Here is a 10,572-nt window from a genome sequence, read left to right on the forward strand (position 1 = left end):
TCTCTATTTCATATCGTGGATTCTATTTGGGATCTTCTAGACAAGGTGTAATTGCCCACCCAAACCTAGTACTGGACTCCCTGAGGACTGGGGATTCCCCATACCTGAGCCTTGCCCTAAAGGTAGTACACAATTCTGAGGGTGGTCTGCCAGCCCATGTTCCTCTTTTCTAAAAATGCCTCTCCCATAGAAGTGGGCTTCAGCAGTCCCCAGCCATAACTGAATGAATAGGGGTGGATCCCCTCATCCAAGCTGAACCAGTCAACTTCTCTCTTCCAGATATTTGGACTCTGGGATGTGTTAGCAGGTGATGCTGAAACTGAGAGGCGACATTGGCTGGACAGCCATTTTGCACCATGTGAATGGGAATGGCAAGAACTCAGAGAGAGAACCATGGAAGACTCACAAAGAGTGACAAGAAACCTCAGAGGGAGAAGGAGAGAACGGTTCTGCCAGGAATCCTGGTGCATTTCCATTCAGTCAATCAACAAATTTCTTGAGCACCTACTATGTGCCATGCCCAGGGATATAGCAGTGAACAAGAGGACAAATTCCTGCCTTCAGGTACAATGGGACACCGCTGAAAGGTTTTGTACAGGGAAACAACACAATCTTATTACATTTTTAAAAGATCGCTCTGGCTGTTGTGTGAGGAATGGGTCTTAGAGGGACAAAGGAAGAAGCAGAGAGAATGTCGCAACCATCCAGGCGAGAGCTGAAGATGGCTAGGCTAGGGTGGTGTGGAGGGAGTGGTGAGCAAGAGTGGGAGTCTGGTTCTATTTAGAAGTTTCCAGTTCCTGGTTCTAGTTCCTCATGAGACCTGTCTACTTCCTGCCCCCAAGTGTTCATCTAGACTTGCCCCTTCCTTCCTCCCCCATAATGTTCTTCTTGCTTTGGCTAGTGCATAACAAGGATTCTGTTATTTGCAACTGAACCATTCCTGACTAAGACACCTTGGCTCTTCAGGCTGGTCTAATTCACCACTGTCTAGAACATGACCAGTTTCATTTTCCCTGTGTTAAGGAAAGTGTTTTCTCTTATAAGGAATCCACATAGGAATTAACAACCTCCTGAAGGAAACTTTTCTTCCAGAGAACTTTCAAAGGAAGCAAAGATTTATTTTATGATGTGAGAAAAATGCTTGTATCATATGCCGCCTCCAGTTATGCCCACAACATCAGATAAGGGGACAGTATAATAGTAACAGTTGCTAAAATATGGAGCTGATTATACTCCAGGCCTTGTCCTAAAAGCTTTATACGTATTGGACTTCCCTGGTGGTGCAGTGGTTAAGAATACGCCTGCCAATGCACAGGACACGGGTTCGAGCCCTGGTCAAGGAAGATCCCACATGCCGTGGAGCAACTAAGCCCGTGAGCCACAACTACTGAGCCTGCATGCCACAACTACTGAAGCCAGCATGCCTAGAACCTGTGCTCCGCGACAAGAGAAGCCACTGTAATGAGAAACCTGAGTACCGCAATGAAGGGTAGCTCCTGCTCAACGCAACTAGAGAAAAGCCCGCACACAACAGCGAAGACCCAATGCAGTCAAAAATAAATAAATAAATAAATAAATGTTTTAAAAAATAATTATTATTTAAAAAAAAAAGCTTTGTACATATTAACTCATTTAAGCCTCAGAGCAACCCTGTATAAGGTAGGCTGCCATTGTTCTTATTTTACAAATCTATCATTGCTCCCATTGTACAGATGGGAAAACTGAGGCACAGAAGGTTCAGTAAGTGTCTAAGATCACAAAACTAGTAAGTGGTAGATCTGTGATTCAACCTAGGCATTCGAGTTCCATGCTCTTAGTCACTGTTTCTCAACTAGGAGCACTGATGGCATTTTAGGTGGGATGGTTCTTTGCTGTACAGAACTGTGCATCTCACTCTTGTGGTTAGTTTAGTGTCCCTGGCTTTGTATAGATGAACTCAGTTTAATCCTCTTGATGACCCTTTGAGTTAGGTATTGTTATTCTCAGCCATATTCTACAGAAAACTGAAACTCAGGGAGGTTCGTAGCTTTCCCTGAGTTACTCAGCTCATAACAGGGGAAGCCAGCATTTGAACCCAAGCAGTCTGACTCCAGGTCCTGTGCTTTTAACCATCCTGCTATCCTGCCTCACTAAGAGTTAACAGACTAGATTAGGTATGGGGTGCCCTGGCCAGATAGGACCTTTAAGTAGAATCCAGCAGGCCTTTCAGAGTGGGCTTGGCAGCTCAAAGGAGCCACTCCAGGCTGGAAAGGCAAAGACTGGCAGGAACCAGTGACCCTTTCCTCATGCAGGACTGGCCAGCAGGTAAGGGGGAAAGCGGTGTGATTAGAAAAAGTCTAACCTGTAATGGACACAGCCTGGGAACTGGGGATAATTAAGGAATCGGAATCAGGAATCCACAGCAGAGTGAGGCCAAAGGAATGTCAGAAATGCTGGACTGCTGGGTGAGTGCCTTGTCTTCCCCCACTTATTTTTTCTTCAGCTCCTCCACCTGCAGTTGGTCCTTCCCGTAAAGGTATAAAGTTGCCAGGGACATCCTGGGCACTCCTTTGCCTGTAACTCTGTACCTTCAGACTCCCAGATATGCTCACACATGGCTCATGGCAGGGCTAATTAGTACCATTTTGGATAAAGCCACTGGTGGCTGATACCAAGAATCAAATCTTCTGGCTCTATAATCCCACTCCAAAAATAACTTGACAAAAACCAGAAGCCAGGGGCCTGGAGATATTGGTGGCTGCCATCTCTGTCCTTGGACCTTTAAGCCAACTGCACATCACAGCCTACAGAGTCTGAAAAGCAAAATTGTGAAAAGCAGGACACCACCCAGGACACCCACTGTCCATTGCCCAGGACATCGCCTCACTTTGAATTCAACCTTCTCTTTAATTGAAGTTCAGCTCTGGGGCCTGGCCCTGACCCTTAACTCTGACTTCCATTTTCTGCCCTTTGAACTTGTGGGGGATTTTAACTCAGACTCTCTGCTCTGGTTCCTCTTATTCCTGCCCGCTTCAGGAGGAATGCCCCATCCAAGCTCAGATCTTTAGGACCTATGCCTTGGTGAGCAATCACTTGTTTGCAAGTAGAAGAAACCCACTCAGACTAAAAAGGAAGAATGTATTATGAGAGCCCAGGGGTCTCACAGAACCCAAGGTCATAATTGCAGTCATGTAATAGGATGTTGAAATGGGGCCTTTCCCCACCTCTGTTTCTACAGAGATGCCAGTACATGGATATCATATCCCAAAGTGAATGTGAGGCTACCTCCTACATAGAAGTTACAGAGGAAAAGTATAGAATCAGCTTTACCATTTTCAGACCTCTCAGCCAGATGAAAGATATTAAAAGGTGGTCAGAATGCAGAAAGGGGAGATTTGATGAAGTGATATCTTTGGAGAGAGCTGTTGTCTGTACTGTTGTTCCCACCATCTTACCAGCCCAGGGTGGAAGGGAGAGAGGTGGAGAGGAACAGCATACATTATTTCAAACCTAGGGAGGCAGTTCTTCAACAGCAGGCTGCCTCTCCACACTGTGGCCTGGGGCCTGACTTCTCCCTAAGAAAACCTGAAGATGAGAGATGGCTCACCAACTACCTGGGAAACACTTATCAAGAACATTCCATGTGCTAGGCACTGTTTTCTGTGCTTTCCTTGTATTAACTCATTTAATCCTCCCAACAACCCTGGATGGTTAGTGCTGTATTTTGAAACGTGATGCTCTCACTCACCAACATATTGTGAATATTTTCCCATGTCAATAAATATTCTTCTGCCACATGGATTTAATGGCCACATGGTCTTCCTCTGCACAGCTGCAAGCCCTCATGGCTAAGCACATGGATTCTGGAGTCAGCCTGCCTATTTTCAAATCCCATCTCTACCAGTTACATATGGTAGAGGACCATTTTTAGAAAGGAAATGAACGTATGTAACCCGTGACTTGGTAGCCTGGATGTCCCCCCACATCTCCAGCCCACTAGGGTCACCTGTCACTGCATTAATATTTCTTGAACATCTAGCATCTTCCAGAAACTAGAGATACAACAATGAATGAGACAGATGTATTCCCTACCTTCAGAGAGTTTATACTCTAATAAGGGAGACAGGTAGTAGCAAGTAAAAATGCCAAAGAAGAATGCAAAATCATGTAAATGATAGATTCAATGAAGGGAAAAAAGCAAGGGGCTGCTGAGATGGAGCAAACAGTAATTCTTGGGAAGTTAAGTAAAACTGGCTTGAACTCCCAGATCCTGGAGAGTGGGCGACTCAAGAGTCCCTCTCAATATCTCTAACAACGTGATTGGGCATGGAGGACAGTGGATCTGTGGCTTCTGGTCTACTCTAGCTCCACTTCCCTTCTCTTGGTTACTTAACTCCTTGTCATTTGATAATTTCCTGGGGTGAACAAGCAGGACATCAAGAATCACGATGCTGTTTGTTCTTGGATTAAATCCTCCTCGTCTCAAGACATGTTTTGCCAACCAAGTCCTTGCAGGTCTTTGCAAACCCATGAAGCTTCTCTTTGGACATTACCTCATCCCAACCTCCCTCTCCCATTTTACAGATGGAGAAACTGAGTCTCATCATCTTCAATAATCTTCTAGAGAAATTTCAGCTTCTCCTCTGATTTGGAAAATTTTCATGAGAAAATACATATTCAAAGAGACATAGAAATTGATTTGAAATTTCATCAAAAGTTTATCTCAAGCTGTTAAATCATCACCATCATTCAGAGTACTTCCACATTCCAGATCTACAAGTGTCAAAGCCAAGGGAACTGGGGCTTCCCTGGTGGCGCAGTGGTTGAGAGTCCGCCTGCCAATGCAGGGCACTCGGGTTCGTGCCCCGGTCCGGGAAGATCCCACATGCCGTGGAGCGGCTGGGCCCGTGCGCCATGGCCGCTGAGCCTGCACATCTGGAGCCTGTGCTCCACAACGGGAAAGGCCACAACAGTGAGAGGCCCACATACCGCAAAAAAAAAAAAAAAAAGCCAAGGGCACTGAACAAGCTATATAGAAATTGATGTCTCAGAAAAGAGAAGTAGCTGCAGTGGACAAGAAGAGCAACATCCTCAATTTTCAGGATATTTACAAAGTGTGTGTATGTGTTTTTCTTTCTAAGTTCCCTCTTCAAAGAAACGATCCCTCCTCAGTCCTGATGAACTTTTACTTATTGGCACACCCTGTTCACCTATGCTGTGAAAGCAACAAAAACTAAGTCAACTACGAGACACTTCGAATAATTATAATGGTCAGTGCTGGCAAAGATGTGACAAAACCAGTATTTACACAATTTGCTGGTGACATTGTAACTGACATAGCCCTTTTAAAAGCATTTTTTTTAAGATGGAGAGTACAATTTTATTCTAAAAATAGATCTCAGTAACAATGAAATACCAAAAGCTAGTCATTATAATAAAAAAAGGTAACAGGAATTTGCTTTAATTTTTTCCTGAAAAATACAAAATTATCACTATAATATACTGCCAACTCTCATTTATCTGTATTTGACTTATTCATTTTATAGATTATCCAAGGACATTTAAAAATCATAGATTGCATTCTGCCTAATATTTAGACATATACCTAGATTGATTTTATCTTCAAGTAAACACATTCTCAAAGAATGCAAACAAAATTGAACATTTGCTTAAATAAACATAATTAGGAAAATTAAGTGATGTTGAGGAAATGTTCTCCAAAGTGAAATTCTGGTTTGCAGCACTGTTTTCCTCAATTTTTGCAGATAACCAAAAAAAAAAAAAAAAAAAAAAAAAAGCCTGCATTGAAGTACTGGTATTTGAAAGTGACAAATTATACAACTTATATGCAGAGGAAAGAGATAACTAAATTATTTCAAACCCAAAGCACAGGAAACTTTATAGGCAAATAATTACATTTAGTACTTAAAAAGTGGTTTTATATCTTCAAAATGCTAAAGAAACAAGTATTCAAGAAAATTTCAGGCCTGTCCACAATGTTCTGACTGACTTGAAGTACTGAAATATCAAGAATGAAGGAGAAAAACAAGTTCAATTTAAAAGGGCCCCATTACTACGAAATATATCTTAAGTATATTTTCCAAAGAAGCGAAAGCAGCGGTTGAAAGATCAGTTGGGGCAACTTACTTATCAGTCACATCTCTTTTCAAACCAATGTAACCACATGTATTTCATAATGTTTTCTCCACACTACATACATCCTATCATATCCATATTTTGGATAACTTTTTGTGTGTGTGGTACACGGGCCTCTCACTGCTGTGGCCTCTCCTGTTGTGGAGCACAGGCTCTGGACGTGCAGGCTCAGCGGCCATGGCTCACGGGCCCAGCCGCTCCGTGGCATGTGGGATCTTCCCGGACCGGGGCACAAACCCGTGTCCCCTGCATCAGCAGGCAGACTCGCAACCACTGCGCCACCAGGGAAACCCATATTTTGGATAATTTTTATCACCTATATTCATCATATCAATCAGCCATAATGCACAGTGAGTAGAAATGATCCTTTTATATCAAAATTCTTGATATAATATTTTCAAAATTCTCTTGAAAATTCAGAGAATTTTCATTCTCTGAAAATTAAAAGCCGATCACAAGAGTCACCTTTAATTCCTATTAAGTGTAAATGCATGTTCATTATGATTCTCAGCTCCTTTTTGGACTATCAGAAATTGGTGCGATTTGCGTTAACCATCTAAGATAGAAGAAATACTAGCTTAGTATTCACTGTGACTAAATACCTCTTTTGTCAAAATTTGACCCTGAGTTTTGAATGCTCCAATATAAACTATAAAACTGAAAACATTGCAAAATACATTGGCTAATATCGGTGTCCCTACAATACTGTGCTTTTTCTCCCCATGAACATAATACATCTGGAAGTGCCTCCTCTTCAGCAAGGGAGGGAGAGGAGCCGTCTGAAGGAGACCCACATAAGGAAGTAGGATGCTTCCTGTCTTAAAAATTCCTGCTTTAAAACTTCATAAGAATCGATTCCAAAATACACTGGTGTTTTAGTACAGAAATGCTGTCTCGGGCTTCCCTGGTGGCGCAGTGGTTGAGAGTCTGCCTGCCGATGCGGGGGACGCTGGTTTGTACCCTGGTCTGGGAGGATCCCACATGCCGCGGAGCCGCTGGGCCCAGGAGCCATGGCCGCTGGGCCTGCGGGTCCGAAGCCTGTGCTCCACAGCGGGAGAGGCCGCAACGGTGAGAGGCCCGCGTACCGCAAAAAAAAAAAAAAAAAAAAAAAAAAAAAAAAATGCTGTCTCCCTAAATCTTTGAGTAAAATGGACAGTGAATGAAAATGCAGCATTTTCATTCTGTAGGTTTAGCAGCCCCACAATCCCTGGCTTCATAAACACAGTATTCATCAGTAGCTCAGAATTCTAAGTGTTGTTTTGGAAATCATATGATAGGTTTATTTTTCTTTTAATTTAAGTGTGTTTCCATTACACCAAACATTTCCAGATATAGAAAGCAGCTCTACAGCTCTTAAAAATATTCACCAAATATGAAATTAACAGCTAAGTATGAAATGAAGCAGTATGCAGTGGTGACAATATTCTCACGGTACCAAATCATCCAAATTATTATTTAATACTGACAACTAAGTCTTTAAAACATTAGCATGTTAAACATTGCAATTCACTGAAATTATATCAACTGTCATGGAATGCTCAAAAGAAGTTATTAATAAAAATACAGCCTCTCCAACAGCTCTCTAACAGAGTTAAGCCCAGGTATTTTTTCTGGGTTTATCTGGGTTTTTTCTGGGTTTTTTGTTTTTGTTTTTGGTATGCGTTTTGTTTCTAAACCAAGTACTAAGTTTTGGGAATTACCTGGTGGTCCAGTGGTTGTTAGGACTCTGCACTTCCACTGCAAGGGACACGGGTTCCATCCCTGGTCAGGGAACTAAGATCCCACAAGCCTCGTGGCAAACACACACACACACACACACACACACACACACACACAAACAAGTACTAAGCTTTAAAATTTATAAAATACTGATGCATTCTGAAGAGACATTGAAACTAAAATTATGCTTAAAACCTGGTTTGGGGCTTCCCTGGTGGCGCAGTGGTTAAGAATCCACCTGCCAATGCAGGGGACACGGGTTCGAGCCCTGGTCCGGGAAGATCCCACATGCCGCAAAGCAACTAAGCCCGTGCGCCACAACTACTGAGCCCACGTGACACAAGTACTGAAGCCTGCACACCTAGAGCCCGTGCTCCGCAACAAGAGAAGCCACCACAATGAGAAGCCTACGCACCGCAACGAAGAGTAGCCCCCACTCACCGCAACTAGAGAAAGCCCGCTTACAGCAACGAAGGCCCAACACAGCCAAAAAAATAGTCAAACCAGGGACTTTCTTGTCAGTCCAGTGGTTAAGACTCTGCGCTTCCACTGAAGGGGGCACGAGTTCCATCCCTGGTCGGGGAACTGGGATCCTGCATGCTGCGTGGCCAAAAAAACCCAAAAAGCAAAAAAAAAAAAAAAAAAAAAAAAAAAATCCAAATCCTTTTTGCCTCTAGTAATCATGAGGAAGCTTTACATATTCATATAATACATTGTACATTATATGCACTGGCTTGTTAATACTATTTTCAAGAAGAGAATATTGTTTTAAACTAACAATAAAACAAAGTTAATTGACTGGGCTGCATCAATCTTTCTTCTTTCCATTGGTTCTTGGATTTCCTTAAATGATGGCATCATGTTCACAGATGGGTCTATAACAAATGCCTCTTCTTGAATAGTACATTTTGCATCCAATGTAAAGCATAGACTAAGTTCCATAATTTAATATAATACTACCAACAAAGCTGCCAGTATCAAATTTTGATCTTTTATTTTCTTTAGAGTTAATAGTTGCTGTAATTGTTACTGATGAAGAAACAAATGTCGCCTAACTACTGTGGGTTGTAGTCATTGTGGATGTTGATTGACATCCGGGATGTTTTTTGAAACACTTGTTATTTTGGGTGTAGGCTCGAAGGTGGTGGAAGTTATATCTGTTGAGACCCTGGCGTTGTCATTTTAGATGTTACTATGGGTTTCACGGTGGTGACTGTCCCATTCTTTGAGACTGAGGAAACTGGAGTCGTTGATGGTTTCATACGCGGTTGGAAGATTCACTTGCATGGCTGAAAGCCACCCGTGGGGTCTTCCCTGTTGAGTTAGCATTGGAGTTTTCTAGAGACAGCACTCTTTGTGCTTGGCGACGTTCTGGGTCTGTGCGATCCATGGCGGCCTGCGGCAGCGGCAGCGCCAACCTGCAGGGCCCCAAGTTGCATCATCGCCCAGACACCTCGCACCAGTCCTGCTGTTCTGAGAGAAGGACACGGTGCCCCACGTGTCCCCAACCGAGGAGGCCATTGCGCTGGTGAGAGCAGCAGCTTTGCTCAGCTGAGCCCCGCTGAGCGTTTCCTCTCACCGCCTGTTCCCTCCCTCCCTCCCTCCCAGTACGCCCCAACTCCCCCGCTCCCCCGACCTCCTATTTCCCCTCACCTCCCCCGACCCCCAGGATCACCAAATAGGGCGCAGCTGCCCTTTTAAGAGAGCCAGGCCCTTTTAAAAGCAATTTGGCAATCTATTTTAGGAGGCGGTAATTCCTCCCCTGGAACTTTATCCTAATAAAATCATCTAAAGAGACAAAAAATAAAGTAGCAAAAACTTGAAAACAACTTACGTATCAAAGGTGTTTTGAGTGCTCACTTTGGGGCAAACTCGTGTTATACACAAGACGCAAATGATCTCATATAGTTCTCAAAACAGTTCTAGGCAGCATATGCTATTTTACCCCTCATATACCAAATGGGGAAACTGAAGTTACAGGAAATACTGTGGTTTGCCCAGAGCTCAACAAAGTTAAAGCTGGGGTTGGAACCCAAGCCATCTGCCTCCAGAGTCACATGCTTCACCACTGCATTTTGCTGCCTCTGCCAGGTCTCTGTCTTTAGTGACCCTTTGCTTCACTGCAGTTTCCTGTTCCCAGACCCAGCCTTCAGCACAATGCTGATATCTTGATCTGATAAGAGGCTTATGAAAAGCTTCCACAAGGGGTGACAGGTAGTTGAGGAGTAATAATGATACAGAGTTCCTTTCCCTTCTTCAGAGCTCTGTGGAGAAGGGGCAGTGAACAGCCATTTCTGGAGCCTCCAAAATGCGCTGGGGTCTGTAGATAGGTAATCTCATTAGAACCTCCCAGCTCCATTGTAGGGGATCATTAGGCTCTTTGACAGGCGTGGAAATTGAGGCTCAGAGAAGGGTGGCCAGCTCAAGGTCACACAGCAAGAAAGTGATAATGGATCCAGAATCCTAGCCCAGGGTGTCTGATTGTAGAACCCACCCTCCTTCTCCCGGCTGTCTCTTTGACAGAGACTCAAAATATAATTACTGTAGTGGACTTGAGCGTGGGGAATGTTGGGCTGGTGCAAGCAGGGAGGATGTTTGGTAGATAGGTCTAGGGGACACTGACCCAGCTCCAGTAGCAGATCCAGGACAGGAAGTTAGGCAGTCCCAGGTCTGGGATCCAATGGGTCCCTCCTCGGATCCCAGACCTTGGCAGATGCT

The 10,572-nt window shown here is 43.7% G+C and overlaps 1 pseudogene; it reads right to left on the minus strand.

Annotated features, from left to right (window-relative positions):
• Window positions 1–8,698: 8,698 nt before the first annotated feature.
• On the minus strand, window positions 8,699–9,244 carry LOC132502651 (porimin-like; annotated as a pseudogene).
• Between the last annotated feature and the right edge of the window lie 1,328 nt (window positions 9,245–10,572).

Source organism: Mesoplodon densirostris, chromosome 2 (genome assembly GCF_025265405.1).
Source record: "Mesoplodon densirostris isolate mMesDen1 chromosome 2, mMesDen1 primary haplotype, whole genome shotgun sequence".
Taxonomy (NCBI): domain Eukaryota; kingdom Metazoa; phylum Chordata; class Mammalia; order Artiodactyla; family Ziphiidae; genus Mesoplodon; species Mesoplodon densirostris.